A 26,491-nucleotide genomic window follows, 5' to 3' on the forward strand; every position below is an offset into this window, starting at 1 on the left:
CGTAATCCTAAGTGAATTGATATAGGAACAGAAAACCAAATACTGGTTTGGGCTCTTCTGCTGGAACCTAGTGGAGGAGGCTAATCCAAAATAGTAGCCCCCCAAAAACTTTCTTTAACAGAATATACACATTTAAAAATTTTGTACATGTTGTCAGGTTGCTTTTAGTACCACTCTATATTTTTTATCTACAGTATTTAATGGTGTCAGTTTCTCCAGCACTGTTAACTATTAGTCTTTTAAATTTTTCCTATGTTGATGAAAAACACCTCATTGCTTTAATTTTAATGTTTTTACTCTTAAGTTGGACATCTTTTTTTTTTTTTTTTTTTTTTTGATAGACTCTTGCTGTGTTGCCCAGGCTGGAGTGCAGTGGTGTAATCTCGGCTCACTGCAGCCTCCACCTCCTGGGTTCAAGCCATTCTCTGCCTCAGCCTCCTGAGGAGCTGGGATTACAGGCACCTGCCACTATGTCTGGCCAATTTTTGTATTTTTAGTAGAGATGGGGTTTCACCATCTTGGCTAGGCTGGTTTTGAACTCCTGACCTCTTGATCCACCTGCCTCAGACTTCCAAAGTGCTGGGATTACAGGCCTGAGCCACCAAGCCCGGCTGACATAAATTTTTATTAAATTAAATCTTACTAAATTTTATTAAATATAAAATATTTTATCATTGAAAACAAAAATAAATCATTGTTTTCAAATGTACAACAATGATTTATTTTTCCTGTTTTGGCCATTTCAGAATACTTGTAGTTTTCCTGAAAATTTATGACTTCTTAAATATTCTCTTTCCATGTGTACCTGACCCACCTCCTTCCCGGCAGCTAATTCCTATACCTCTTTGGAGAAGTAGCTTAGGGATGCATGTGGAGCTTGAATCAGTCTACCTGTTGGTAGTCACATGTTTTACTTGCAGCCCACTATTAGCTGTTCATTTATAGAGAGGGGATGGTTGCAGAGTCTGGGCAGGGATGGGTCAGCTGTGGCACTGTGGTCCTGGAGAGTCATACCCTACTCTTGCACAAAAATGTTTCTCTTAGCAGAGAACTGGAGTGAGCATTTTTTTTTTTTTTTAACTCTGCTTTCTCTAAAGGCATTTTAATTTTTAAGTCAAATATGTGAGAGGTAGGGATAAAGGAGAAATGGAAAGATAATACAGTTTTAGCAGTCTAGGGGTTTATTTTTCTACACAAGGACTTGGAAATCATAAGACTAATCCTAAAATATTTTGAGTGCTGGATTTCACCTAACCTCCTGACAAGCTTGGAGTTCTCTGGGACATGGGGAGCAAGAAATTTAAGGAAGCTGACAATAAGGAGGAAAGTATTTAACTTCTGAGTAGAGATGGCTCGATGGTGATAATACTTGTGAACTAGGGTTAACATACAGCAGTGACAGCGTTGTAAAGTCTCGGTGGTGAGGGAAGATGACAGTGACCTTAATGGAGAGAGGCTATCTAGTGAGAACATACTTGTTTGTGTTGTGGAGTGTAAACGCCTACCTAGACTCTCTGCTGGATTATTTAGAATGTTGAGAGGTTAATAGATTCAGATTGTTGCATACATAAGTTTTTTTCCTACTATTTGGGATGGGTGAGGAAAGAGCTCAGAAAAGAAACAGGTTACAGTAACAGTCCTGTTGGTCTTGTTTTTTGTTTTTCTGGTACGCTGTGGCAATTTTTATCAAGTAATTTTTGTATTTTCTTTTTCAACTGTCAGTATGTTATTTTTACCATTTTGAGTGATGTCTGTGGAATAAGAAGTGTTTGTAAATATTTTGTGACTTACATGGTAAGCTTGACTAGGTTTACACAAAGTCATTTTGTACTACCATTTGTCTAATTTCTGCAAATACATTATTTGGGGGCATTCTTCCATTTTTCTTTCCTCTTTTGTCCTTAATTCCCCTTCCCCCGTTCTTCCAGTTAATTGAGTTACTGGTTTTTTTTTTTTTTAAAATCCATATACGTATTTTTTGTTTTGTTTTGTTTTGTTTTTGGCAGAGTGTTGCTCTGTCGCCCAGGCAAGAGTGCAGTGGCATGATCTCGGCTCACTTCAACCTCCGCTTCCAGGGTTCAAGCAATTCTGCTTCAGCCTCCCGAGTAGCTGGGATTATAGGTGTGTGACACCATGCCCAGCTAATTTTTTTGCATTCTTAGCACAGATGGGGTTTCACTATGTTGGCCAGGCTGGTCTCGAACTCCTGACCTGAAGTGATCTGCCCGCCTTGGTCTCCCAAAGTGCTGAGATTACAGGTGTGAGCCACCACGCCCAGCCTGTATATTCTTAAAATCCTTCTCCCTTGACTTCTTGTGTGACCTTTTTTCTGATCCCTTAAATTAAAAAAAATTTTTTTGAGATGCATTAATGTAAATTTTATCCATTTATTTATTTGTTTCATTTTGTTTCCCCCTTAAAAATTTAACGTGGTTTATAGAGATTCATAAACTATATAGCAAGAAATGCAAAATAAAAATATAAAAGACTTAATATAAAAATCTAATATTTACTTCCAATAGGGCCCAAATACTTCTGTAAACTTCTTAGCAGATGATGCAAACAAGGAAAACTTGGTCAATTTATGCCCATAAAACTTGAAAACAAACTTTTAAGAAAAGCACAACAATTCCTAGTACTAAGATCAGAAGGAGACTTCTCCTCAGAGGCCTTATAAACAGGACCCTATGTAATGTAATAAACGGTGCCCTCAGTAGCCTTCCTACTGTGGACACACCAACCAATTTCAGAATGCCCCTCTATAGGCCAAATGCATCATACCAGACCACTTTCATTAAGGCAGTTAAATGGTGGGAGATGAGGATATTGGGTGAGGACTATTCAAAATGGTCTGACCTAAAACGGGAAAAGATTTTGGAATAATTAGAAGAATGGAGATACTGCATATTCTTTAGGCAATCTTCCATAAATACCTGTTTTGTTCACAGTACAAGGTTATTGGCATAGTGTAGGTTATCAAGAAATGTTTTCAGAGTAAATACTGGGTTGCGTTGGGTTTGAAATTATATTTGTTGGTACACATCATTGAAGGTAGAGCGATAAGATTTTCATGTTGTTCAGGGAGACTAGTCTAGATGGCTGGCTAGAGTGTACTTTACCCTAAACAGTGCAGAGCACATCCTGAAAAGTTTTGTTCTTTAGGCTCCCCTTTCCTATTCTGAATCCAGGCACACACTCTAAAAATCTTTAATCTTTTCTCCACCATTCTTTTTTTTGTATGGTGTAAGGTGTAACCCTGACAAGACTTTTTCCTCCCAAATGAACAGCCAACTGTCCCAACACTACCTGTCCCTGCTACCAAAAATGTCAATTTCAGTCATTCAGTCATTTAACCTAGTGTTCTTTTTCTGACATACCATTTGTCAGCTGACAGAAAGAGAACACTAGATTGAATAGTCTACTTTAAAAGTATTTTTAAATAAAGAGATACAGTTTAAATTTGGAATATTTGTGAATCTTCACTCCCCATGTCCTTATTTGCCATGTTATCAAGACATAGTTAACTCCTAGTTATAATAAATACAGTGCTTATCTGGTATAGATGCCACTGCTTTACAAGAGTAAAAGAACATACCTGAAAGTGCTGTCCATGGGCAGCAGTTCAAGGGGTAATTTTAATTCATACCGCAGGTACACATGCACATTGTAAACTGCTTTGGTGGCTTAATGGTTATATTTTGACATTGTAGTCAAATTTGATACTCCTACCCCAACCCTCACTTTTATGCTCATTCTAGCAGGTGCTGGGAATGCTAAAAGAAGAATACATAGCCCCTTGAACAATATACTTGAAAAGTGATTACTTAAATGCAAACATGAAAGTTTCCTCTCTGCATTAAGCTAGAGTTTAGGTGCTTGGAATGATTGAAATTGACATTGTAGGTAGAAGGACCAGATGGTGTTGGAACAGTTGGCCATCCATTTGAAAAAAAGAAGAAAATGTATGTCAGGGTTGTACTTTACACCACACACAAAAAAGAATGGTGGATAGATTAAAGATTTGACTGTTCAAAGAAAAACTCAGAAAAATACTAAGACAAAAATACAAATAATTTATTTAGTTTTAGGGATGGAAAGATTTTTTTTTTTTTTTCTTTAAGCTATGAGTAAGACTTTATGGAAAGGCTTTTTGACATGACACAACTCAAATGCCATAAAAGGAAAAGATGGTAGATTTAACTATATAAAATATTTATGGTTCTACCTTCTGAAAGACTCTACAAATAAAATTAACAATATATGGTAGAAAAGTATTAGCCTATATGGCACATAGAGGGATAATTTTTCTTACTATATCAAGTTCTCTTAGACATTAGTAGTAAATAACAAATACCCCCGTAGTCAAAGTGTATGAATAGTCAATTCATGTAGAATAAGGACTGTGAAGATATGAACCCTGACTAAAAGCCTCTGCTGTAAAGACAAAACCTTTTAAGTTCGATATAAAACAAAAGGATGAAGAGTTACAAAATGTTATGTTTTGGTAGGGCAATGAAAAAATTAAAATATTAGAGAAAAGAATAGAGTTGAATACTGGCCATTGTTTTAGAGGTAATTGAGGAAGTGTTTTTTATATACTTGTGGGTAATTTTACTACTTACAGGTGGAAAAAATATTTAAGATAATGAAGCAGGTAGAGAACGGATTCCTGCTGTTCCTGATTTAACACGCAGGACTAAGCTTGTGTGGAAACTGTTAGTTTCTTCCAAGATAAGTGTTTCCTAGATAACTGAAAATCTATTGTTTTAATGCACCTTTCCTTGTGCTTCTGCACAAACATCTTTAATATATACCTTTGGTGTCCCAATGAAGTTCACCTTTTACAGTTGGTTTGAAGCCCTTCTCTATAGGTTTTTCAACATTATTTCTATGTGGAAATCCATTCAGAACCCAACTTCTCTGAAACTTTTGCTTTGGGGACTCCTTGTTGTATAGTGAAATTGTCTGAAAAGTTCGAGCGCGGTGGCTCATGCCTGTAATCCAAGCACTTTGGGAGGCTGAGTCGGGTGGATCACCTGAGGTTGGGAGTTTGAGACTAGCCTGACCGACATGGAGAAACTCTGTCTCTACTACAAATACGAAATTAGCCTGATGTGGTGGTGCATGTCTGTAATCCCAGCTACTCAGGAGGCCAAGGCAGGAGAATCGCTTGAACCCGGGAGGCGGAGTTTGCCATGAGCTGAGATCGCACCATTACACTCCAGCGTGGGCAGCAAGAGCGAAACTCCGTCTCAAAAAAATAAGTAAATAAATAAATAACAATAAAGAAATTGTCTGAAAAAGTTCTCACCCAAGAGATAGGTCTCCTCTCCTATTTTACACATCTTCCTCTCATTTGCCATTGTAAAGCAATACCCTTAGCGGAATTATGTCTTCTGTTATTATAACCTATTTGTCTTCTTAAGGGCATGACTCAAAGAGGTCTGTAGAATCTTTTTTTTTTAGAGCCAGGTGAAATAACTAAATATTTTGTTGTAAGAGGAAGGAATTAATCAGGAACCTTGATTCTAGCTACTACTGGGCTATAAACAGTGATGCCAGCAAAATGTTACTTCACCTGGTGAAGTGATGCTGTTTCGAGAATTTGAAAGCAATTTTTCAGTGGATAAAGAAGTTGGCAGCACGATTTGTTGCATGTGATGAAGAATTAATCAGCATACAACTTGTATTAGCTTAAGATGGAATGGTTCTGCACAATATAAAATAACAAGTTTTCCAGTTTATTTTTATCACTGTCCTTGCTTGTTTATAATATTAGCCATATTAATTAACAGCTATTAAGCCCATTTGGTATGCTAAGCACTGTTTTAATGTTTTACATGAATTGTCTCATTTAATCTTCACATCCACATTATGATGTAGGCATCATTGTTGTGTGTTTTATAGGTGTACAAAACAGGTACAAGGAAGTTAGGTAATTTCAAAAAGTTAACATAACTGGAAAGTGGTGGTGTTAAAAATAATTTAAGAGTTTTGATTCCAGTTTTAATGCTAACTCTAGTTGACTAAAGGAAGAATACATTATCTAATTTAATCACAAACACAGCTATATGAGGAAGGATTTTTAGAGTTCTCAGAGCCTAGGTTTTCTTAAGTGCCTAAAACAATGCTTTGGTTAAGGACGATATTTATGGTAGAAATGCTTTGTTATTGCCAATTGCTTTTATCAGGATTTTGGACCTAAGTTACCTGTTGGGTGCTAAAATATTTTTAAAGATGATGAGGCATCCAAGTGCTGCTTGTTCACTTACACTTTTATTAAGTAATTGTGCACATTAATTATGGTTTAAGAAGCACCAATATTAATACTTATGTTTTTCAAAGTTTGCAAAGCTACAATCAGTTCTGAGTTGTTCAGCCTGTTTAGTGACAGTCAAAACATAAATACTGTGCATGAAAATTTCAGCACTATGAGCAGAGGATAGAAGAGAACCAAGAGGAAGTGGATACGTTTGGAAAGTGTGTGTGTTTCCTGTTACAGACACATAGAAGAGCCTATTGCCCTTGATAATTCTGCAAAGCTATAAAGGTAGTACTTGAAAAACAGATGGTGTAAGAAACCCAAATCACAGAAAGACTCTAAAACCAGCTTTCTCACCATGGTGACGCATTGGAACACTAAGTGTTTGAGCACATCTCACAGGATGATCCAGCTATAGAATTGACAAGATTTTGCCCTGAGATAGTTGAGAGAAGCAAATATATCCTTTCTTCCATGGCATAATTTTACCTATTTACTTTTCATGTAAAATTAGCCCAAATCAGGAGTCACAACTTAACCTGTTTATATGGGTGAAACTTTCCATATTGTGAGATGTTGTTTTTACTAGCAAAGTGACAAGAAATGAAGAATCTTCCAGAGTTTGTAACTCACAGCCTTGCTATGAAAATGATACTTCAGATATAGTAATGTGTTTATAATGTCTCCTTTTGCATAGGATAAATGCTGTATCTGTATATGTATGGGCAAAATTCAAAACACTGTTAATCATACATAGTGTATACAGACATACGTGTATTCTCATTCTCCCTCTCTCCCTACCGCTCCTTTCACCTGCCTCTCTCACTTCTCTTTCTTTCTTATTTCCTTTGTTTCCCAAAATGAATTCTATCTTTATTTAGCTCAGTTGAATTTTCAGCAAGTGTCTACTAATTGAGACAGAATCTACGGTTCTTTAGTGCCACTATATAACTGTATGCTCATCTCTTTCTACTCATGTCTCTGTTGTATATTTTAACTTGGGATGTTATTGCATGGTAATTAAGAATACTGGTCTAGGAATCTGACAGGTTAATGTTTCAATAACTGACCAGTAGCTTTATTCCTTCAACAAATATTTCAGTGCTTATTGTATTAGGCATTGTTTTAGGCACTTAAGAAAATCTCGGCTCTGAGAAGTTAACTGTAAAAGTCCTTCCTCATGTAGCTGTTTAGGATTTAGTGAGATAATGTATATAAATTGTTGAGCACATTGTTGGCACATTGGAATCTGTCAATTTATGTAAGCTATTTCTTATCTTCAATTCTTTTAATGACTTGGAACTCTCAAAGTGAAAAAGTAAATATGAACAGGTATAAATTAATTTTTTAAATTTTTATTTTTTTGAGACGGAGTCTTGCTCTTGTTGCCCAGTCTGGAGTGCAGTGGCGCGATCTTGGCTTACTGCAGCCTCCGCCTCCCAGGTTCAAGTGATTCTTTTGCCTCAGCCTCCCCAGTAGCTGGGATTACAGGCATGCGCCACCATGCCCGGCTATTTTTTGTGTTTTTATTAGAGACGAGGTTTTGCCATGTTGGCCAGGCTGTCATGAACTCCTAGCCTCAGGTGATCCACCTGCCTCGGCCTCCCAAAATTCTGGGATTACAGGCTTGAGCCACCATGCCTAGCCTAAACTGTTTTCTTGAATTAAGTTTCACAATTGACAGCCTTCATTATAACATGTCCCATGTAATTAGCATCATAACCACTATCACAAACATACTGATAAATATAGTACAGGACCCAGATTTCAGCAGCTGTTACATAGAACCGTTTGTTTTTTTTTCCCTGTTATCCATATTTGTGTTTTTTTCCCTGTTATCCATATTGCCCTCCACAAATATGGATAACGGACCAAGAGTAGACTGTACCGTGTCTGCCTATACTCTAAATCATATTGCCAATCTCCTACTCATCCTGTCTCTGAGAATCCTGAGCACAGGACACCTGAGATAGCAAAAAGTCCTTCCTGTAGTAAAAGGCTTACAGAGTCGATTGGCTGGAGCGGAGTGAGAATGTGAACTCAGAAACTTTGGAATTGGGGGTACATTTTAGATTAGAGGGTAGCTTGTAAAAGAAGAAGAGAGTTTTTGTGGGTCAGGAATCTGGGCATGGCTCAATTGGGTCCTCATAAGACTGTAATTAAGATATTGGTCAGAGCTACAGCCTCATCTGAAGCTTCAACTGGGGAAGCATATGCTCCCAAGCTCACTCACACAGTTGTTGACTGGACTCAGTTCCTTACTGGTGGTCGAACCGAGGACCCTAGTTTCTTCTTGGCAGTTGGCCCGAGGCTGCTCTCCGTTCCTTGCTATGTGGGCTTCTCCGGCTTGCTTCAGAGCAAGCACATGAAAAGAGCCAGATAGTGTTCTAGCTGGAAAGGAGTATTAGCAAGACGGAGTCACAGCTTTTGTAACCTAATCGCAGAAGTGACATCTCATCCCTTTTTCGGCATTCTGTTTATTAGAAGCAAGTCACTTGGTCCACCCCACACTCAAGGGGAACGGGCTACACAAGGGTACAAATAGCAGGAGTTCGTGAATCATTGGATGGCCATCTTAGAAATCTGCCTACCCCAGTGCCTTCAGTAAGCTTTAAGAGCATACAGGAGCCCTGACACCCAAAAATTAGAGAATTGCTGATCTAAATGTATGTTAAATTGGTGGAACATGTATGGGAGATATGATACCTTCCTTAAAAAGTTCTTCTCTAGGATAAGATCTTGGGCCTTGGAAGCCTGTATATGGGGAGTGCAGGTAAAATCAGGAAAGCCTCCCCTTTTTATCAACTTCAGTTTCTGGAGAGAGGGATCTTAATACTGCGTAACTGTCTTCTAGCAACATCTTTTAGGAAGCAACACAACTATGACAGGAACAGTAGTGAATGTTAGAAAAAATAAAAAGTCTGAGAGGCAAATAGGAGCATATTCTTGCAAAGCAGAAATAAAACTTAAAAAAAAATCTGTGCCCTTCAGTGAAACTTTCTTTTAAGGATCTTAATATGTTACCTTATGGGAAACTCCAGAAGATCACCCCTAAAAATGAAATTTTGAGTAACAATTTTTAGAATGATTGTTAAAATGGCTAAAAGCTATTGTGTAACTCAGATTTCTTTTTTTTTGTTGTTTGAGACAGGGTCTCACTCTGTCACCCAGGCTGGAGTGCGAGTGCCATGATCACGGCTCACTGCAGCCTTGATCTCCTTGGGCTCAAGTGATCCTCCCACCTCAGCCTCCTGAGTAGCTGGGACCACAGGTGCACGCTACCATGCCCGGCTAATTTCTTTTTTTTTTTTTTTTTTTTTTTTTTGAGACGGAGGTTTACTCTTGTTTCCCAGGCTGGAGTGCAATGGTGGTACGATCTCAGCTCACTGCAATCTCCGCCTGCCCGGTTCAAGTAATTCTCCTGCCTTAGGCTCCCGAGTAGTTGGGATTACAGGCACGTGCCACCACACCCGGCTAATTTTGTATTTTTAGTAGAGACGGGGTTTCTCCACATTGGTCCGGCTGGTCTCCAACTCCTGACCTCAGGTGATCTGCCCTCCTCGGCCTCCTGAAGTGCTGGGATTATAGGTGTGAGCCACCGTGCCTGGCCCGGCTAATTAACAAAAAATTTTTTTTTGTAGAGACACAGTTTCGCTATATTGCCCAGGCTAGTCTCAAACTCCTGGGCTTAAGCAGTCCTTCTGCTTTGGCCTCCCAAAGTGTTGGAGTTACAGGCGTGAGCCACTGTGCCTGGCTCGACTCAAATAATTTCTAAAAATTGTGATAGGGCTGGGCGCGGTGGCTCTCACCTGTAATCCCAGCACTTTGGGAGGCCGAGGCGGGTGGATCACGAGGTCAGGAAATCAAGACCATCCTGACCAACACGGTGAAACCCCGTCTCTACTAAAAATACAAAAAGTTAGCCGGGCATGGTGGTGGGTGCCTGTAGTCCTAGCTACGCGGGAGGATGAGGCAGGAGAATGGTGTGAACCTGGGAGGCAGAGCTTGCAGTGAGCCGAGTTTGTGTCACTGCACTCCAGCCTGGGTGACAGAGGGAGACTCAGCCTCAAAAAAAAAAAAAAATTGTGATAGGATTTTATTGTTTATGGTAGTCATTCAGTCTGAACAAAAACTGTGTTTTTCATACTCAGTCCTTACTGAATGGACAGACCAAAAAATACTTTCTGAAAATCTAAGTTTATTTCTGCTTACAAATCTAAAAAAAGGCGAGGTTATTGAGAAGAATTTGATGTCAGTGAAACCATATTGTAATATCTAAGATTCATGTACAAAAATAGAAGTAATGATGATAATGGTAGTACATTTAACAACAGATGAGCCCTTCTATCAGATTTATTGTTGTTGAGAAGGTTGTCCTTAAGTCACTTTGAATTTTTTTTTCATGAAGACCCACCTGGGAGATTTCTTTCAAATCCTAAATACCTGAAAAAGGTTTTGCTTTTCTTGAGGAATCAAATGTTGCTGTCCCCCTTTTCCTCCCAAAGCAAACTTTAGAACATTTTCTTCTTTGCTTTAGCCACCAGGAGTCTTAGTGCCAACTTTATGCCTCAGTTGAATAACTTTACATATTTACATTCAAAATTTATGCCCATTTAATCTTCTATATTCCTTGTTTCCGATTTCTGTGTGTTTTACTTTTCTCTTTAGGTCTTTTCTTAAGTATTGAATGAAATTATTCTTAAAAAATTTTTTAGTGAACTTAGAAAATGGTTAGCTTCACAGATAATCTAAGAAGTATAAATTAACACTGAGAAACGTTTAAAATCAAATTGTAAGAAATGAAAATAATGATGATTTTCTGTGCTGACTGACATAAATGCAGTGAATTGGGCACTCATATCTGTTAATGGAAGTGCAAACCTGTGCAGTCTTTTTGTAGTGACTTAAAACATATACCTTAAGGAAATTCCTTAAGTTTGGACAAACTGTGAACAAAGGTGCTCGTCTGTCCTTCATGTTAAAGAGGCAAAATTTGGAAATAACCTAAATGGAACTCTTAAATGAGCTATTATATATCTATATACTTTATGGAAGGAGTAATACTGTGTTTTAACAATCATCAAAATGAAACTGACCCAGTAGTCCCGTAGACAGGTTTTTTTTTTCTTTTGATAAACAGAAATTGGCCCTTCTGGTCTTAAAGCTTGAAACTTACATTTGCTTTACCTGAGTTCCTCCCCCAGGAGAGGACCCCCAGGCTCTCAAAAAGTATCAAAGAACTGAACTTGCCCAGATCATGGCATCCAGATGATGTGACTCCAGGCCCTTCATTCATCATGATTGCTTCCTTATCCCTCCCGAGTTCCTGTTTTCCCATACATAGTTACATATCTTCCCAGCTGTATAAATCCCTAATTTTAGTCTGTCAGGGAGATAGATTAGAGACTGATCTCGTCAGCTGTAGCACCCAGTTAAAGCCTTCTTTCTTGGCAATAATAGTTGTGTCAGTGATTGGCCTTCTACGTGGTGAGCAACAGGATTTAGACCGAACTGCTGGTGTTGCGTTAAGGAAAATAAAACACTAATGCTAACTAGCATTAATTGGGTATCTTCTTCATAGCAATCTTACGAGGATAGGTACCTTTATTTCTTCTATTTTATAGATGAGGAAACAGGTTTGGATTGCTGAAATAGCTTGTCCGAGATCATCCAGCTACTAAGTGTAGTGCCAGTGTGCAGACTCTATACTCTTAATTTCCATAGCCTGCACTTGAAGCCATTCCTTGTGGTGCCTTCCTAATGAGAAGAGTTGTGTGTCCACAACTTTTGATGTATGATTATTCTTTTGAGTACAGTGCCCTTTAAGAACTCAGTGGGTAGTTATGTTTACTTGTTTAACTGCATCACATTTATTCATGATAGACAAGACAGCAAGTTAGTAGATGAACTTAGTGGATGAATTTGCTTTGCTTTGTTGTACTTTGCAAGAAAGCACAAAACAATCATCTAAGGCTTTATCGTCTAATTTCCATCAGGTACTCTTTTACACTGATTTACATACATTACTTGACTTATTTTTAACAGCCCCCTCAACTTTAAATAGAAAAGGTAGCTCCTATCCTGAAAGAACTCACAGTTCAGTAGGGAAAGGAAAGCAAGGAGCAGGAACAGATGAGTCAACTGAAAATTGTAATACCCTGTGATAAATGCTGTGAAGGATATAAATCCTGTATGCTGTGGAAGTAATAGAATAGGTTCACTTAACCCAGTAGTTTGTGGGGAGGAGGGAGAGGAAGAATAGGAGACGAGTTGGGGAAGACTTTTCAAAGAAGATCCCCAGAACTGAGGGATAATAGGAATTAGGTTGGGATAAGGGGGTTGAGGGGAATATATTCCTTGTAGTACTGAATAAACACAAGAGCATGTAAGAGCATTTCGGTCTTTTAACTACAATAATAGGTAACATTTAATATGCAGTGCTTATTATGTGCCAGTTGCTATTCCAGGTGCTTTGTATTTCCCATATATTAACTCCTTTAATTTTCATAACAACTTTATTATGTAGGTATTATAGTTATCCCCATTTTACAGATGAGGAAACTGAGGTACAGAAAGAGAAAATAACTTGTCTAGGAGCACATGATGAGAAAGTAGAACTAGAATTTAAACCCACATTGTCTCATTTCAGAGTTTTGGCTTTTATTATGAGAAAAGTTAAACTCTGGATTGCACTGGAGATAAGTACCTGGGGTGAAAAAACCTTTTCAATTAATTCTTCTTACTGAAACACATACATTATTTTCTTAAAATCTGAAGCAATGGATCCTATCCATTTTTTTCTGCCTCTATAGGAATGTTTGGCATCCTTTATCTTCTCATCTCCAAACTTTCCCTAGTAACCAGCCCTCTTAAACTTCAGCATTCTCAAACTTCTACTTTGTTTCCTCTAGATACCAGCCTTTTGCTTCCCCTTGTCTCCAGACTTCTTTGTAAACTGCTCTAAATTCCCTGCCTCTAGTATGTAACTTTCATTCCCTCCTCATCCCATTGAAATCTGGGTTCTAAAGAGAGATTTATGAGGAAAGTTGCTAGGCAGTGTAGGGTTATGCTGCCTTTTTGTTTTTCTAATAGTGCTTGGCAGGTCAAGGTGTAGAAGTAGGAATGGAGATGGCAGCCTTCCAGACTAGGGTCTTTGTTAGGATGTGGAACAGAAGGACAGGGAAGCAAGGGAGTGGAAAGTCTTGACAGGAATGTCATTTATGGACCCTGTGGTCTCAGTAGAATTTAGAAGGAAGTGAAGACAGGAGAGAATTGACGGTGTAGGGGAAAGTGGAAGAGCAGGATGTATAGATGAAGTGCAGAACAGCTCTTTAATGGGAATATAAGAGTCAGACATCTGGGAGTATTGAGTGAGGTAGTATTGGGAGAGTTTAAAGTTTTAGAAGAGGAACTGTCCTGTGGGATAAATTTCAAGATCTGGTGGCCATTGGTGTGAATGACTGAAGTGACAGTCATTAGAGTTCATGCTGACTCACCTACAGTGAGGATGGGCCTTATGTGTGCAGTGGAGCACTGTGATGAGCAATGAAATAATGAAATTATTTGCAAGATGGTGTTACCTTTGCCCACTTCTTGCTGTCAGATGGTAGATACTTATTTCATTAACAGGAGTTTGTTTATTTTTGTAATTGACATTTTATTCTTGTTTGCATAGAATAATGTAAAATCTTCAGTGAAAAGGAGCAGTATCTGTAGTATCAAATTCTTTTGTATGTTATGTTTTTCAGTATATTTTCTAACATAAAACTTACATTAGCAATATTTTGACCTTTTCTGTCATTCTGGACAATCTGTTCTGGCATTTTCCTTCCAGAAAATAAGAGAAAAAAATATGAGATGAAGAATAAATGGATGGGCACTCATCTTTAATTTTGATTGTTAGAATTGTTTAAGTTGTTAGAATTCTGGTTGTTAGAATTGTAGATGTTTGGGGAACATCTGTCATGGATCAGATAGAAAAAAAACAGTGTTTTTTGGCTTATGATTACTTTGCTTTTTGTTCTAATTTTATGTAGTTAGAATGTTACAAATATTTCTCAATTTAATTTATAGTGTTTAAATTTTAGGTAAGAATGGAAAATGATGCCTGATAACATTTTTATTCTTGAGGATGTTGCCACAGGAACATTAGAGAAAAAAAGTAATCTTGGCTGGGTGCAGTGGCTCACGCCTGTAATCCCAGCACTTTGGGAGGCTGAGGCGGGCGGATCACGAGGTCAGGAGATCGAGACCATCCTGGCTAACATGGTGAAACCCCGTCTCTACTAAAAATACAAAAAAATTAGCTGGGTGTGGTGATGGGCGCCTGTAGTCCCAGCTACTCGGGAGGCTGAGGCGGGAGAATGGTATGAACCCGGGAGGCAGAGCTTGCAGTGAGCAAAGATCGTGCCACTGTACTCCAGCCTGGGCGACAGAGCGAGACTCCGTCTCAAAAAAGAAAAAAAAAAAAAAGTAATCTTGTGTTTTGAGAGAATTCGTTTATTGTTGACATTCCCCTCAGAATACTACTTTGATATATACAAATTACAAAGGTAGCAATATGGTTTGTTGGTTTTCTTTAAACTTTGACATGGCTAAACCTTTAGTGGACCCTGGAGGTGTTTTCTTATCAACAAAGTGGATCAAACTGACTCTGAAAAGTGGTTTCTAGTAATCTGGTAAACAGAAGAAACATATCCTAAACATTTCAATTTTCTGATGTACTAGAGCATTGTTTTTAAAAATAGATTTTAATAACATTGTCTTCTTAATTATAAATTATTTTATTTCTTCAAATTTTGTTACCTTCCCTAATTATGCTCAATTTAGGAGCATAAATGAACACATATACACAGACTTTATTTTGCTGGAATTCTGAAAGTCTAAAAGACTTTATTTTGCTGGAATTCTAAAAGCAAAATTCTAAAAGCGAATTATTTTAGTAGTTTCAGAATTGTGTTCCTCAAGAGAACAGTAAAGATTTAAGTAACAACAGTTTTGGTTAGTAACAGTGAAATTTTCTTTTTGTGAGGTGTATTATAAGAACATCTCATATGAGTAGAACATGAGGTATTTTAGCTTTAAAGCTAATCTTGGATCAGGTGTGGTGGCTCATGCCTGTAATCCCAGCACTTTAGGAGGCAGAGGCAGGTGGATCGCTTGAGCCTAGGAGTGTGAGACCAGCCTGCTCAACATTTGAAACCCTGTCTCTACGAAAAAATACGGAAATTAGCCAGTGTGGTAGCATGCGCCTGTGGTCCCAGCTACTCAGGAGGCTGAGGTGGGAGGATTGATTGAGCCTAGGAGGTCAAGGCTGCAGTCAGCTGAAATCATGCCACTGCATTCCAGTCTGGGTGACAGAAGGAGACCTTGTCATAAATAAATAAATAAATAATAAATAAATAAAATTAAGCTACTCTTGAATTCATTTGTACCTCAACTAATTAGGCCCAGTATTTGTCAAATTCATATTTTATTTTGCTGAGCATGGAGGGAAATCAAATACTTAAGTGTTTGTAGAGGTAGTTTTAGTATGTTACTGGGAAATTTTTACTTTTGACTTTCCCTCATGGTCTCTATGTATCGAGTACTAGGAAAACAGCATTTTTCTATTAAAAGACTCATACTTCTTGGAACTTCTGATGTGACACGCTGATCTTGTTTGTGTGACTATATGGGCTATGTTTAGGTTTCTTTACGTATTAGGCTTTACAAAGTAAATGAAAACACCGTATCATTTTTGTCGTCACTGAACATATGATATTACAGGTTTTATAATGGATAACGTAAAATAATTCAACTCACTGTATTTTTTGTTTCTTCTTTATACCTTTTTTTTTTTTTGTAAATGGAGCCTCATTCTGTCGTGCAGACTGGAGTGCAGTGGCATGATCTTGCCTTATTGCAACCTCTGCCTCCCGGGTTCAAGCGATTCTCTTGCCTCAGCCTCCCGAGTAGCTGGAATTACAGGTGCATGCCACCATGCTTGGCTAATTTTGTGTGTGTGTGTGTGTGTGTGTGTGTGTGTGTGTGTTTATTTATTTATTTATTATTTTTAAATTTTTTTTTAGTAGAGACCAGGTTTCACCGTTTTGGCCAGCCTGGTCTCGAACACCTGACCTCAAGTGATCCACCTGCCTCGGCCTCCCAAAGTGCTGGGATTACAGGCGTGTGCCACCACCCCCAGTCTCTTCTTTATATGATTATTTAAATCAAATGTATTTCTTTTCAGAGGTCTTGGAGTTGCCCCCATGTTTTAAAATGTGTTTCCTTACCTTTTAACTCATAGAAGAATCCCTTTAAGAAGCTTTTACAAAAGAGGGCCATCCTATTTGCTATTAGGATTATCTGAACAGACCAACAGAGAGTCTATTTGACCAGCAGACCAAACGGAGAGTATATTTGACCAACAGTCCAGGTTTCATGTGAAGAAGGAGTCACCACTAAAATACTTGTTTGAAATATTTTAAAGTGCTGGGATTACATGCGTGAGCCACCGCTTCCGGCCCAAATCTGTTTTTAATGTTAATTTTTTATTTTTTTCACTGAAAGGGAACCAGCACCCTATTAAACTCTATTGTTGATAATTTGAGAACACAAACCAATTATTATCTATCTTCTGAATAATTATATAGTTAAGGTATAGCTTTTATTATATCTGGCTTTTTGCTTTGTTGCAAACTCCAAACCAAAGAATGTTCATAACTGTCCCACAGTGGTGAAATGAATTAAAGTAATTCTGGTCATTAGAAAATCTTTAAATTATTTTAAGAATACATAACTGACTTTGATAACTTCTTGTTTATAACAGGTTAACATGGATGACTAGTTTATAGCTTTGGATTTTATGTGTAATGACACTGGGAAGAAAACATGTATCCGTCTAAGGTAGCATTTCTGATATTTCTGTGCCCAAAGACTGTGCTGACCACCATTTTGCCAGAAACTTTGAACACTGTTGACTGATTGATGTGTACTTCTAACTGAGATTTACATAATCTAATTGGACCCTTGGGTTCTTTAAAAAATGGCCTTCTTTTATCAAAATATGTGTTTATTACAATGCCTATTTTAAAATGAGGTGGCCCAAAGAGCATACTATGATGAATTTGCTGATGAAATACTTGTGAAACTTGGACAAACCTAATTATCAAGGGACAGTTTCACTTAAGAGGGCAAAAGTTTCACTTCAAAGGAAAGCCTACTGCTCTTGCTTTTAATGGTTTGAATTATGTTTTTATCTTTCATCAGCCCAAGAGTTTGTACTTCATGGTCAGAAACAAAACTTGGAGCCTCTGTGAATCCTGTAATCATTTACTAACTCTCTTGTAGAACAAGGTGTCATTTTTTCCTACTATTATGTTTCATTCTTTATTTTTCTAGCCCCCTGCCCCACGAGAGTGGAACTTGGGATTATAATTGGTTAGTGGGTCTTTTTGTGTGTGTGGTTTTTTTTTTTTTGGTCTTACTCTCTCGCCCAGACTGGAGTGCAGTGGTGCTATCTCGGCTCACTGCAACTTCTGCCTCCCAGGCTCAAGTGATCTTCCCACCTCAGCCTCCTGAGTAGCTGGGACCACAGGTGCCTGCCACCACGCCTGGTTAATTTTTTGCATTTTTGGTAGAGACAGGGTTTCACCATGTTGCCCAGGCTGGCCTCGAACTGTTGAGCTCAAGTGATCCACTGGCCTTGACCTCCCAAAGTACTGGGATTATAAGCCTGAGCTACCACGTCCAGCCAGAATTTTTTATTTTTTAAGAAAGAAAGTTTCTCTTAGGTCCTCCTTCCCCCACACCCCATTTTAATTTGGTGCCAGGTTTGCCTGTCTTTGTGGAGAAAAGAACAGAAATACTGGCTGAGGGAAAGTTTTTGTGTCTCTTTGCTCTAATACGTATTTCATTTTTTTCTATTTGCTCCTTTCTTTTCTAATACAGGCAGGAAAAAGAGGCAACTTCAGGAATACTCAGACTCTAGCTCCATGTAGGAGTTTGTATTGGTTTGTTTTTTGACTAGAATGTAGAGTGGAAGCTCTTTTGGCTGGTTTGGGTCCTTGGGCAGAATATTTCAGACTCCTGTATTATATGGTGAATTAAATTGCTTCACTGGCACTTTTTGTTTTGTAAAGCCTGTTCACACTTTATACAGTTTTTGAAGAGGAAAACTTTGAATAGTGCTCTTTCAAACCAGGCAGATGCCTCAGTTTCTTTTAAAAAACCTTTGTAAAATAATATTAGTCTAACTTAAAAGTTATGATGGAATACAGATAAAACATTTGGGAGTCTCAATTCTATTTAATGTAGGTTCGATCAGTGTTACTAATGTGCTTTAGCTGCAATGTATTAATATTTGTTTCTTAGCATCCTGAGGCCAGCCACTTGCCTCTTGTTCACCTTACTCGCACAACTAAACTAGTGTCTGGCGCTGAAGGTGGGCAGAAAATATTCACTAAATTGAATTTTGATGTAGGGATAATTCTGTTTCTTTGTGTATTGCCTAAGTTTAATTCATGTCATAGTCATGCTTCACATGTATCTTAATTCTTACTGCATAAAATGTTCATGCAAGAGGCAGTATTAATTTTGTTCATTGTTAACAATCAGCAAGTACTATTCAGAGTCTGACTCATAACCGTAGAGTATCTTGATGCTGTAATCAGAAACATTTATCATCCCTGACTTTAGCAGTTGAACTTACAGGATAATGTTTAGTTCTCATTATCAGAGAAAAAGGTGATTCAGGTAATTTCTTCATTTGTCCATTTCTCTATCCCCCTGCCCCAAAGTCTTGAAAAAATATTTAGCTAGAATGCTCAAAAATGGTATGTTAGCATTCATTTTCTTCCATTAGGTGATTTTTGTTGACTGTCATTAATAGCAATATGTAAGACTTATTCTTCATTTGCCTATTTATTCATTCTACAACATTTATTGTTTTTCTACTGCCAGGAACAATTTGAAGTGCCAGATATATTTAGTGGAAATTGGTTTTCTTAGGCAGATTATCATCTGTTTGTGAAGCTTTTTCGCAGTGTACGTGCCTGGCCCCAAATCTAGGAGATTCTTGTTTGGTGTATTTGGTGTGGTATAAGTTCAGGCATCTGTATTTTTACAGAGCTTTTCAAATGACTTTAATGCATGTTTGCTTTTGAGTACCATAGGAATGAAACAAGTCTCATTCAATAGGTACTCAAATAGGTAAATGCAGTAAAGTTTCATAGATGCTGTAAGAGAAACTCTGTTGGTATAGTGTGGGCGCAAAGCAAGAAGTCCTACTAGGTACCTCAGGAAAGGTTTCCTAAGAGTAGAAACGCGTAGCTGAATCTTGTTCTCCCAAGTGTTTTAGAGTAGGTGGAACCCATGAATCTATAGATTAGCCTAAGTAAATTCCAGTATTTAGGGCAATGGGAACAAAAGGAGAGAGGTGTGAAACAGCTTACAGCATTTTGGAAATTGCAAGTGGTTAGCATGATTGAATTACTACATGAGGATGGTTAAAAATAATATAGTTTTTATATTGCTGAAAACAAGCATACATTAAAGAATATGAAGAAAGGAGAGTAAGAGTAACTTGAACTTTAGAAAGATGACAGTGATAGTGTGAAGCATAGATTAGAGTGGTATGAGACTGGAGGCAGGGAAATGGGTTGGCATAGCCACAAGAATCCATACAAGAGTGATTCAGAGGCCTGAACTAAAGGAGTCACAGTTGGAGAGGAAGAGGATTGGAAAAAAAGAACCATAAGGAGGTGGAATCTTTGAGAATCGGTGACTGACTAGATTTAGCAGATGAGAAAGAGAAAGTAATTTCTCACCTATTTGAAGAATATGGATGATGTGCCAAACATCAAGGTGAGGGTTTTAAGGGGATGATTAGGTTTTAAAAGAAAATAATGCAGATGGGAGGAGGAAATGGGAATAGGGAGGCATTTACCTTGGATAAGAGAAGGTGTAGAGAACATCTGTGTTTTTGCTTGGAGGGACTCACTCCTTTCCCACTTTTAGTCCATGCCTACTGGGTGGTGTTTACTTTGCTTCAGGATTCAGGATTGTGTTCCCCCAGTCACATGGTTGGTTCAAGGTGGGCACATTACTCTAGCGAAGCCAGTCACAGCTTTTGCTTTTGTTTGAGCTGTAGAAGAAAGATTCTTTGTGCTTAAACCTAGGGGCTGATGAAGGATGAGAGTGGTTCTAGTTATCAACTTATCAGCTTATCTGGCCATTATGGGAAGCCTGAGAATAAGAAAATATGAAGAGTGGCAAGTCGAGTGTGTTAGGGGTAGAAGAGAAGAGGGAGGGAAAAGGGAGAAGTATCAGGTTGCGAAGGCATTGCCTGAGTGTCTGAAATGAACTCTACTTCTGGCTATTCCAGTTACTTGAGACAATAAATTTTTTTTTTTTTTTTTGCCGAGTTTATTGGGTTTTCTGTTCTTTGAGATTGATAGGGTCCTAACTGATATAGAAATGATAATAACTGTTGTTGTTGAAGCAGGAGACTAGGTGGTGGAGATAACATAACTTTTTAGATGAAGAATTGGTGAGGATATTCACACCAAATAACCTTGAATTTCAACTTGAGCATAACTGAGGTTAAGTGACTAACCGAAAGTCATGCAGCTGAGAGTAGAATTCAGATCTCAGAATCTTCAGCTTAGTGAGTTTATACTGTATCATCTCACTTACGCCACCTGAAAAGTTACAAAATGATAGTCTTTGGATGTGTTGCCTTTGAATAAGGGGGAGTAATTTATTTTCTTTTCCTCCTCGGTTGTTGTATTTGGAAAACTCTTTGGGATATAGCAGTACAATGACTTTCCTGCTCTGAAGAACCTGAGTGAATGCCTGTCGATATATCAGAGTCTGGGTGCACTGGTTATAGCTACACAAATCTTTATTTTGAGGCAGTCATAATTTTGAGTTGCTTCAGGGAGAGAGATACTTATAAAGCAGTAAAAATCCTGTCTGAATGTGACTGTCCCTTTTCACTGTCTGGATGTGCTTGTGGAAAATGTCTCCCTAGGACCTTTAATTTTGTTCCCAAATTTACAACAGAGCCACTTCTTGATGCTATCTATTGCTCAAGGTACTGTTGGTGATAAGATTGTTATTAAGTTGGGTAGGTGAGCTGTAGACTGTGTCCTGCAGGGAACCATTTATTGTTTTGTACAAGAATAGGTAGTGCTGAGGAATCAGGTCTCATTCTGGGCATCAAATGGTCTCTCACTTTAAAATCTGACATTGGCACTACTTTTTCTTTGATTTAAACAGAAAGACCAGCAGATGTTCATGTGAGCATGAGGATAACTTATTTTTTTTTTTAGTCATTGGCTGTATTTTATTTGCTCTGTGAAAAGTAAAAACAAGGAAGAGCACCACAGTAACACATACACCTATGTCCAAATGATGAGAAGTGGATGGTATTTTTTGCCTAATGGCAGTTACTATAATTCTTTCCCCAGAAATGTCTTTCTTCTGAGCCCTGACATCGATTTTCAGTTGAAAATGTTGGAACCATATAGGACTGAACATACATGGTAGCTTTAAATCTAAAGAAATTTGCTGAGAAGTGAAATGAAACTTTTATTAAAACTTTTTGAGGGGGCCGGGCACGGTGGCTCACGCCTGTAATCCCAGCACTTTGGGAGGCTGAGGCGGGCGGATCACGAGGTCAGGAGATTGAGACCATCCTGGCTAACACAGTGAAACCTCGTCTCTACTAAAAATACAAAAAATTAGCCGGGCGTGGTGGCGGGCACCTGTAGTCCCAGCTACTTGGGAGGCTGAGGCAGGAGAATGGCTTGAATCCGGGAGGCGGAGCTTGCAGTGAGCCGAGATTGCATCACTGCACTCCAGCCTGGGCGACAGAGCGAGACTCCGTCTCAAAAAACAAAACAAAACAAAACAATTTGAGGCAAAGGGGTATTGAAGAAAATGGGAAATGTAGATTATAAGTGACTGCATTGTAGGAAATATTAAGGAATCTATTTAGACAAGAGTTTGGCAACTAGAATTAATAATAATGGCCAACATTTAATGAACACTGGTGATGTGCCTGGCACTGCTAAACTGTATTATCTTATTTAATACTCAAGTCTTGGAGGCAGGTTTTTTTTTTTTTTATTTTTTTTTAAGACAGGGTCTTGCTCTGTCTCCCAGGCTGGAGTGCAGTGGTATGATCATGGCTCACTTCACCCTCAACCTCCTGAGCTCAAGTGATTCTTCCTCCTTAGCCTCCTGAGTAGCTGGGACTACAGGTGCGTGCCATCGTGCCTGGCTAATTTTTTTAAAAAAAAATTTATTTTCTGTAGAGACGGGGTCTCACTATGTTGCCCAGGCTAGAAGTAGATGTTTTTAACTTCCATTTTACAAAAGAGGAGTCTGGAGATTTAGGTAAAATAACTTGCCCAGCGTTACAAAGCTAAGCTGTGATTGTCATGTGTGTCACAGCTGAGATGTAAACATAGGCAAGTTGATTCTCATGTCCTGACTTTTCAAACAATATGTTATAGCTCCAGATGAATGGATATCCTTACCTCTAGTTATATTGTGACTTCAGAAGTGACTATAGGTAACATTTTGCTTCATTTTGTGCTGTTTCTTATAGCTTGTGAACATCTCCATATTTTGGAGGGAGTGACTGAAAGACACAAGATTCAGCAAGTTTCTTCATATTTCTTCCCCTTCTGAATGTGCCACACTGTATGTGATCCTTAGAAATTGTTTGACAATCAGTTATTATCGAACTTGATCCTTTATTTCCTTCATAGCACTTATAAATTGCAAAAAATTATAATTGCATTAATTTATTTTGCTTTCTTCTTTACTAATATCCAGCACATACCTAATGGCCAGGTCTGTTTGTCTATCAGTCAGTGAGATATAGATATAGATATATGTGTGTGTGTGTGTGTCTGAATACACATGTGTACACAGGAGGACCTGTGTAAGCTGTTAGTCAGAGGTTGGCAAATCTTTTCTTTGAAGGGCCAGATAGTAAATATTTCAGGCTTTGTAGGCCAAGAGGCAAAATCATGGATACTGTGTAGATGCTCATATAACAAGAGAGAGAACAAATTACCATATATTTTAAATCTAGAAAATTCAAAATATAAACAAATAGAATAGTAATTGGGTAAAAACTCTTGCAATACAGGTCTGCTAATGAGAAGAATAGAATTATTTGGGGAGGACAACATTTTGCCTAATTGGGGTCCAAGTTTAGTGTTTTTTATCAAAACTTATGCAAATGTTCTTCTGTAAAAACTATTCTTGGCTTGTGGACCATACAAAAATAGGCATCATACCACGTCTTGCACACAGGCTGTAGTTTGCTAACCCCTGTTTTTATTGCTCATGTGACTGTTGGGTCAGCTAGGTGATTCTGCTGATCTTAACCAGGCTTGCTCATGTATCTATGACCAGCTGCTGTGTTGGCTGAAGTTTGTGTAGGCTAAGATGCTTCAGCAGAGACAGTTTATTTCTGCTTCACGTGGTTTTATCCCAAAGGAGGCTGGCCTCATCTTGTTCACCTGGCAGCTGAGCAGTGTTATAAACGAGGGAGTGGAAGAGTATAAGGCCTTTTGAGACTTAGGCTAGTAACATCATATTTATTGCATTCTATTGGGAGACCATCCCAGATTTGAGGGATGCAGCTCTTGATGGGAGCAGCAGCAGAGGCACACTGCAAAATAGCCTGGATACAGGGAAGGGAGTAACTGCAACCAGTTTAGTAAACCATCTACTGCAATTCAATTTCATGACCGTGTGGTATTTTGTTGAATAAATATGCCACAGTTGATTTAGTAGTTTTTCTTCTGATGGACATTTTGACTCTTTCCAGTTCTTGGCACTTAAAAGCAATGCTGCTCAGAATAATCCAGTATATATCTCCTTGTACATACATGTTAGAGTTTTATTAAGGAGTGTGTGTGTGTGTGTGTGTGTAAGAGGGAGTGTATGGACAAAAGTACAGTACATATGTAAGCCTAGAAGTGGAATTGTTGTATGTAAGGTGTGCACATCTTTAGCTTTATTAGATACTGCGAGAGTGACTATATCAATTTATATTCTTGCTACTGGTGTAGTTCTTACTGCACCACATCTTTGCCAAGATAGTGTAATTTTGCCAGCCTCATTGGACATGAAATGGCATCTCATAAAGGGTGTAATTCGTGTTTTCTTTATCATTAATGAGATTAAGTCTTTTCATATGCTTATTGATCATTGTGTTTCTTCTGTGAATTGCCAGTTAATATATTTTGCTCATTAAAAAAATTGTTGCATCTTTCATTGATTTGTAGGAATTTTTAAATTCTTATCCTTTTTTGGTTGGTTATATATGTTCTAATATCTTTTCCCGGGCTGTGGTTCGTCTTTGTATTTTTAAATGGACTCTTAATGAAAAAAGTTTTTAATTTTAATACTATTGGATTTATCAGCCTTTTCCTTTATGGTTTGTACTTTTTATGTGTTATTAAAAAAGCTTTCTCTTCTGGATCTTCAGATTCTCGTATGTTTTCTTAAAGTTTGCTTTTTTACCTTTTGATCATTAATCTACCTGGAACTGATTTTTGTGTATAGTATGAGACAAGGATCTAATTGTTTAGGTATATGGATTTCTAATTCTCTCAACATGATTTGTTAAATTTTTCACTCTTTCCTCAGCTTTCCTGCATTGCCAAAGCTCTGTCATACAGAGTTTCTACATATACACGTTCTACATTTCTTTTGATGCTAATTTCCTGTATAGAAAAATTGTTCGGTTTTCACTTTTGAAGCTGGCACTTTTTGTTTACTACTATATTATTGCCTGAGTAGTCTTGACTGAACTGTACCCTTAATTACTTTGGATAAGAGTAGGTAGCAGTTTTTTGGTTGCTCACTATATGCTAGATTAGTATACTTAAAATTTTAATGCATTAGCTCTTCATGACAATACTATGAATTAACTATTTTTTTTTAACTCCTTTTAGAAATTAGTAAACTGAAGCCCAGAGGAAACTTAATACTTAGCTGGGATTATGAACCCATGCCAGCTGGCTTCAGGGTCTCAATTTTAAACCACTATTCTATAGTATTTCTCATTTGATTTATAAATGTCTTGTCTGATTTGAAATATTTGACTAGGAGAGTGGTTCCCAGTCAACCATAACATATCAAAAATTTGTCTGATTACTGATGTTGAAAGAGGTAATTGTTAAAATGAGTTGAGCAGGGTCTATAAGGACTAGTTACAGTTTATTTTTAGAATTTTATTAGGTTTTTTTAAATGGTCACCTTTGAGATCTGCCCTCCCCTGCCACTGCATGACAGGAAAGATGTAGAAAATGATTCTTTATTTTGGAAAACTATTTTTGTGCTTTTAGATTTCTGGGTTTTTCATGTGTGCACTAGCAGAGGATTCTTGCATAAGATAATAGGGCCAGTGAGCATGAACATTTATAGATTGGAGATGTGGTCCTCTGCATGGGTTATTTGTCTTTTTAAAAGCAAGATGTAGGGATAGATAGAGCTGTTGGCACAATCTAGGGGAACACATTGTTTTAGATAATCTTGCCTCTTCCTGCCCTCTAACCAAGCTTCTCTCTCCATTCAATTTCCCATGGCACTTGTTATCTGTGCCAGCTCTTTGGAAATTCATATTCAATTTAGGATTTGATTTTTTTGTGTTTTTTTTTTTTTAAGACAGAGTCTCGCTCTGTTGCCCAGGCTGGAGTGCAGTGGCATGATCTTGGCTTGGCTCACTGTAACCTTCCCTTCCCAGATTCAAGTGATTCTCATACCTCAGCCTCTCGAGTAGCTGGGATTATAGGCATGTGCCATCATGCCTGGCTAATTTTTGTATTTTCGGTAGAGATGAAGTTTCACCATGTTGCCCAGGCTGGTCTTGAACTCCTGTCTTCAAGTGATCCGCCTGCCTCAGCCTCCCAAAGTGCTGGGATTACAGGCATGAGCCACTGTGCCCAGCCTTGATTATGTTTGATAACTCTTTTGTATTTTTCTGATTGCTTTGAAAATATGTTTCGTGTACCTAAGAATATTGGATGAAAGCTTCTTGGGACAGGGGTGGTGTTTTATACTTACTTTTAATCTCTACAGTCTTAGCACAGCAGCTAACTACAGTGCAGGTGTTCAATAAATGTTTTTTTTTTTTTTTTTTTTTGATATGGGTTCTCACTATGTTGTCCAGGCTGTGGTGCCGTGGCTACTCACGGGTGCAGTCATAGCATACTGCAG

The 26,491-nt window shown here is 38.1% G+C and overlaps 1 protein-coding gene across 1 annotated transcript in view; it reads left to right on the forward strand.

Annotated features, from left to right (window-relative positions):
• Positions 1-5,530: 5,530 nt before the first annotated feature.
• POU2F1 (POU class 2 homeobox 1) overlaps positions 5,531-26,491 on the forward strand; it is a 174,161-nt gene continuing 153,200 nt past the window's right edge. Inside the window, exon 1 of the mRNA XM_011979902.1 lies at positions 5,531-5,731. The gene's annotated coding sequence lies outside the window, so the exon portion shown is untranslated. The remainder of the gene's footprint in view (positions 5,732-26,491) is intronic.

The sequence above is a fragment of the Mandrillus leucophaeus genome, unplaced genomic scaffold (assembly GCF_000951045.1).
Source record: "Mandrillus leucophaeus isolate KB7577 unplaced genomic scaffold, Mleu.le_1.0 Scaffold207, whole genome shotgun sequence".
Taxonomy (NCBI): Eukaryota; Metazoa; Chordata; class Mammalia; order Primates; family Cercopithecidae; genus Mandrillus; species Mandrillus leucophaeus.